The sequence below is a fragment of the Nematolebias whitei genome, chromosome 7, assembly GCF_014905685.2.
Source record: "Nematolebias whitei isolate Nwh7 chromosome 7, NemWhi1, whole genome shotgun sequence".
NCBI classification, from domain to species: Eukaryota; Metazoa; Chordata; class Actinopteri; order Cyprinodontiformes; family Rivulidae; genus Nematolebias; species Nematolebias whitei.
Genome location: NC_056504.1, coordinates 45085322 through 45091321, shown reverse-complemented (window position 1 = coordinate 45091321; position 6000 = coordinate 45085322).

Here is a 6000-nt window from a genome sequence, read left to right as displayed (position 1 = left end):
CTGATTTTTTTTTCTGTGTACTAAAAATGTACTCAAACAAAAGTACAGTTATTCTGCTGAAGTTTGTCTTAGGTAGTTACTTGTGTCAAAATCTACAACATTTACATATCATCAAATACATATCTAGTGCTGTAGATCATAACCAGCGGTCAAATGAAAAAATAATAAAATAAATAATAATGATCAGCTTAAGTCAGTCAGGCTTGATCCCGGCAGGATGAAGAGGTGCACATGCAGCATGAAAACCTTCACACGAGCGCATCCAGTCACTGCAGGTGTTTCTGTGCACTTTTTTGTTTTCAAGTTTTAATTTTAAGTTACATTTTGTTTGTTTAGTGACATATGCGATGTCAAACATAACAAAGCACAACATTTAAAACAAAACATACTCAAGTAAAAGTACATATTTTAGAACATTAAAAGTACAAAGTTAAAAAAAAAAAAAAAAAACTCGATTAAAGTAACACAAGTGCTGTACTTCCTGAACGTCTGCAGTTTTTAAGGAGTCCATACTGCTCACCATCCACTGCAGGCCAAAGCTGGAAACAAAGATCTCATATGAGCACTTGAAGTTTGTGTTGGGGATGATTCTCAGCAACTACCACAAGGTTAAGCTCAATCTAAACGAAGTAAAAGTTATAGCCACTTTTGTTTGCTATGGTTGACTCCCAAAGTAAATTAGTTGTAATTCAATGATTATTTTCTGTGTTATTAAAGTCCGTCCTCTGGTTCAGACAATCAGAGGCACACAGAGAATTATCTTATACGCCTCCGTTCATGACAGGGGGACAATAAAGTCACCACGGCTTCAATGTACCACATTTTTATTACCCTATAAATCACTAGCTCTCCTGCCTAAGAGCAAAATAAATTTTAATTCTGCAGTGGCCTAAGCATCTTGAGAGAGAGAGATGGGTGGGCTCAAGAAGGATCTCTCTGAGAACAAGAGATCGATCAGAGACAGAAGCTGTGGGCGACGTCAGCTCTGACCAACAAATATGTTCATATTTGTTTCTGCATGTTCAGCTGTGTCATTCAGCGTGCAGAGCAGAAGCTCTTTTTTATGGAAGCTCAAGACTTTCACTGTTAGCAGAGCAGCGTGTTTTATGGCTCTGAGGAGGAAGTGCAGCTCTCTTTATACCAAATGTTGGAACAGCAGCATAAAGCACAGTGACTCAGAGAAAATTTAGCTGATCAAATAAATAAAATGACAAAAACTGTGGCGAAGACTGCTGTGGGTCCCAGGGGTTAGTTGTAAAAAACTATGTTGCACAAGTCTGTCAACTGGACACTTTCTTCAAAATTTACTGAGCAAATACATTTTTTATTGGAGATGTTCAGCTCTGCTGTAAATAACAACTAATTTCTGCCAACCGCCCTGCAATAACCTTTCATCAAGTCATACCAGGGCAAGAGTCTCCATCTTGGACCAACAAAGTCCATGCTCAATAATCCAGGTATGCAATCCAACAATTTTCAGTCAGGTCATCTGGACAGTTTCTTTTGTTGTACTGAAACGTTTCACCTTCCATCCAGAAGTCTTCGTCAGTCAAGGAAACACACAAAACAAAACTGATTCTTCCCCCAACAGCTTACTCCAAAGTGGAACAATGTTGGTGCTAAGATGGTCTCTTTGGCATGCCCCCTCCTCCGGTGCCAGCCCTCTCCATCAACAGCCATGTCAAACTGGTTCAAAACCAACAAAGTCCATGCTCAATAATCAACAATTTTCAGTCAGGTCATCTGGACAGTTTCTTTTTTTTGTGCTGGACTCCATCTTGGAGTTGCTACAACACAGAATACAAAGTACAGTAAGTTTAATTTGTACATAATTAAAGCGTCCAGCCTTCTAAAAGTAAGGATGTTCTTGAGTTGACTTTTAGATAATATTTTTCTTTATACACACTTATTTGGATTTATACTAATAGCTGTATCTGCTATGTAGCATCTAAACATTTTCAACACTATGGAAAGGGATGGATGGATGGATGGATGGATGGATGGATGGATGGATGGATGGATGGATGGATGGATGGATGGATGGATGGATGAGCTTCAACAGTCTAATTATGTTGTGAAATGACATGCACATGAGCATACGAGAAGTTTGACACAGAAAATAATATTTAAGTCCTAAATGGAAAGAAGTGTGGGTTTAGAGACAGATCTTTCATCTTGAGTGTGAAGCACTATCTTAGTATTCTCGGTAGGTTTTTCTTTTTTATTGTTTTCGTTTCTAAAAGAAAAACAGTTTTATACACAAGATAACTCTTCTGATTAGGTACGAGTGGACTGCACATAATCGCCCGCAGGATTGTTTTCCTCAGTGAGACTTTCTTAGTGCACGGAGCACGACACCTGTTATTATGTTGCAGACGTTATGGCCGTGGTGCTCACACTCAGTTCATGTGCATTTTCAGGGGGTTGTGCCAATAAATAATTATACAGCACTCTGTAAGAGTTGGTTTGTGGAAATAATAAATAGAAAGCTTTCACAAATATAAATTTGAATTGATTATTTTTATAAACGAGTGTAAAATGAGCCAAAATTCTACAGTAAATTAATATTTGATGTGACCCCCTTTCACCTTTTAAAACAGCATCTGTGCTTCAGGGTTTGAAGGAACTCTGGAGGTAGGTTGTTCCAAACATCTTGGAGAACAAGATGTTTTATGTATTTGCAGACTTACTTGATGATGATGATGATGTGGCGATCAGGACTCCGTTTGGTCCAGACCATCACGTCCAGAACTCTTCCCGACGTTGACTGTGTTTGAGCTCGTCCTGCTGCAGACTAAACGTGGGGCAGGTCAGTCGCCTCTCTGATGGCATCATGATGAAGAAGTATCTGCTTGTATTTCACATAACTCACACCATTTGTCCTGTTCTAATTCACAAATTAATTTGCAGAAAGGCATTTTTTACATTTGCAGGAAACCTTCATCATGTTTTACTGTTTGCTGCAAACATTCTTTATTGTTTGGTTTTCTGCTGCATCCAATGTTTCAAACTTCATCTCATCAGTTCAGAGCAGCTGATACCACTTTGCTGCACAAATGTTTGAAAGTTTTTGTGTGCAGTTACATTGTTTGACTTTATTTACACATCAGAGACTTGTCCTTTTAAACTCAATTACATTGTAATAACTATTAGACAGACTTCTGCAGATAAAGGGCTGTTCGGAACAATAGAGACACAATAGACTGAGTGAGAATCACAAATATCTGTTTGGCATCACTGATCAATCAACAACTGGATAAAATCATTTAAACAAATGACTCGAAAGAAGTGATGCTGTTTGCATTGCAAAAGGTGAATATGTCCAAAACAGATTTGATTTTGATTCACCTCCTTCACTTTGCATTTTTGAGCAATTTAAAAAATAAACTTTTAACACAAATAAACATAGAACCAAAATCTTACTTTATGATGAGTGACCTTTGCCCTGTGCTGTAAATATGAACATATGGAATGAAAATGCCTTAAATCAAATAAATGTCTCGCAAATCCTTTATGCCATCCATTAACACGGGACGTTGCAGACAGTCAACGCTCTGCCCGGCCGTCATCAGAAGCTGAAGTTCTGATTAGTTCATCATCAAATATTGATGAAGCGTGCTATTTTTAAATATTCAAGTCATAGTGATAAAGAAAAACGTCATCTTAATGATGAAATCACCAATTTAATGTGATCTATGACAGATGTTACTAGAAAGTTGTTTTTTTTATATATAATTAAAGCCATTATGACCCACTAATTTGTTATCATACAACCACCATGTTGTATGTGATGCAGCTAAACGTTTTTGGGAGCAGGAAGCTCGTTAGCCCGTCAATTTTTTTTTTCTTTTCCATCAATTAGCTGCAGCATTATATAAACCACGGGGTTCAAAGCCTGTGAAAAAAGTAGCAGTTTATAGACCAGAAACTATGGTACTCCAAGTGGCTCCATGGACTTATAGCTTCATAAGATGGACGTATATAAAATAATTACAGAATTTGACCCCACCTCTTTTGTTGTTGTTGTTGTTTGCATCTTATAAAATAAATGTACTGAATGTATGGGAGCAAGGCCACACCTCTGTTCAGCTGTCTGTTTATGCCCAGCTCCTCTGTTTCATCCATTCCTCTTTCATCCTGTTCATCTCACCTGCTTCCTCCCTTTTTGCATTCCTCTTCATATACAGTTTGTAAACATCCGGACTCCACAGGAGGAGGCTGAGTCTGAGTTCTTCACCAGTCTTCCCAGAAGAGCCTATCCAGACCCACCACTCCACTCACTTTCTCTAAATCATCCTCATCTATAAACCTTTTGTGATGTGGTTCATGGAGAGAAATAAAATCATTTCCAAAGCTATAAAAACAAAAAAACCTTTTGATATGGAAAGCACTCCCTCAAGTGGTGAAAATTTGTTACCACAGAATACTGGGTTAGTCCTCAAACCAGTTTGTTCTTTAAAAAGTGTTCACATTTACTCTGATGCATAATCCAGGTGAATAACAAGGATGACTCAGATCCTCCGGACAGGTTCTTCTTTGTCGAAGCGTTTCATCTTTTTTCCAAAAGACTTCGTCAGTCTGAGGAGCTGCAACAAACTCAGTCTTATAAGCAGCAGCACCTTCTCACAGTGGATCAGCCAGTTTGTTGGTGACAACCAGAACTAGATGTAACAGGAGGACCATCCGCACTAACGAACAGCGCACTGTTGGCCGCTTGCTATTCAGAGGGCTGAGTGATGCACACGGAGGCCTCCGCCCCGTTTAACAATGAACGGGTCATCTTCACCTCTCCGTGCATGCGTGGGTTTCCTCCGGGTACTCCGGTTTCCTCCCACAGACCAAAAACATGCACGTTAGACTGATTGGTAACTCTAAAATTGTCTCTAGGTGTGAGTGAGAGAGTGAATGGTTGTTTGTCTTGTTTGTCTCTATGTGTCCCTGTGATGGACTGGAGACATGTCCACCTCGCACAGTGATTGCTGGACCTGGGCACCAGTGACCCCCGTGACCCAAAATGGAAGAAGCGGGTAAAAGATAATGGATGGATGGATGGTTTATCTTCACAAAGATGGCCTCCTTCGCTCCTCTCTCAAACCATGGTTCCTCTCTGTCCAGGATGTGAACATCTTCATCCCTGAAAGAGTGACCTCTGATCTGGAGATGAGTTTAGACCACAGAGTCTTGGCCTGATGATGTTGCTCTTCTGTGCTGGTCCATCCTTTTGGCCAGTGGCTGTTTAGTTTCCCTGATGTAAGACTGATCACCCTCCTGACACTGAACAGCATACACAATATTGTTCTGTTTGTGCCGGGGGACTGGATCTTTGGGATGAACCAGTCTTTGCCGTAATGTATTTTGGGGTTTAAAAGCCACTGGGACGTTATGTTTAGAAAATAAATGTCTCAGTTTCTCTGATATTCCCGCAACATATGGAATGACCACTGGTCTGGATTCCTCCTTTCCACCTGATGGCTGGCTGGAGTCCTGTTTGGGTTTCTTCTTTACTTTCAGGAAGGCCCAGTCCACATTGCTCCCGGGATTTCTCCTTCTGCCTGGCTCCTGAGTTAGTGGGGACGCTGTCTGCTCTGTGGTACAGAGTCCTGATGACTCCTAACTTGTGCTCCAAAGGGTGATGGGAGTCAAACTGCAAATACTGGTCTGTGTGGGTGGGTTTGGGGTAAACATTGGTTTCCAAATGTCCTCCATCAGAGATTGAGACATCACAGTCTAAGAAAGCCAACCTGCCATCTTTTACATCTTCTCCTGTGAACTGTATATATTTATCCAGAGTTGATGTGATCAGTGAAATGTTGGACGTCCTGAGTTTTTATTTTAACCCAGGTGTCGTCAACATACATGAGCCAATGACTTGGTGGTGTCCCTGAAAAGGACGTCAAGGCTCTTTTCTACCTCCTCCATGTACAGGTTGGCAACAATAGGAGAAACTGGAGACCCCATAGCACACCCATGTTTCTGCCTATAATATAAAATCAAGTCTCT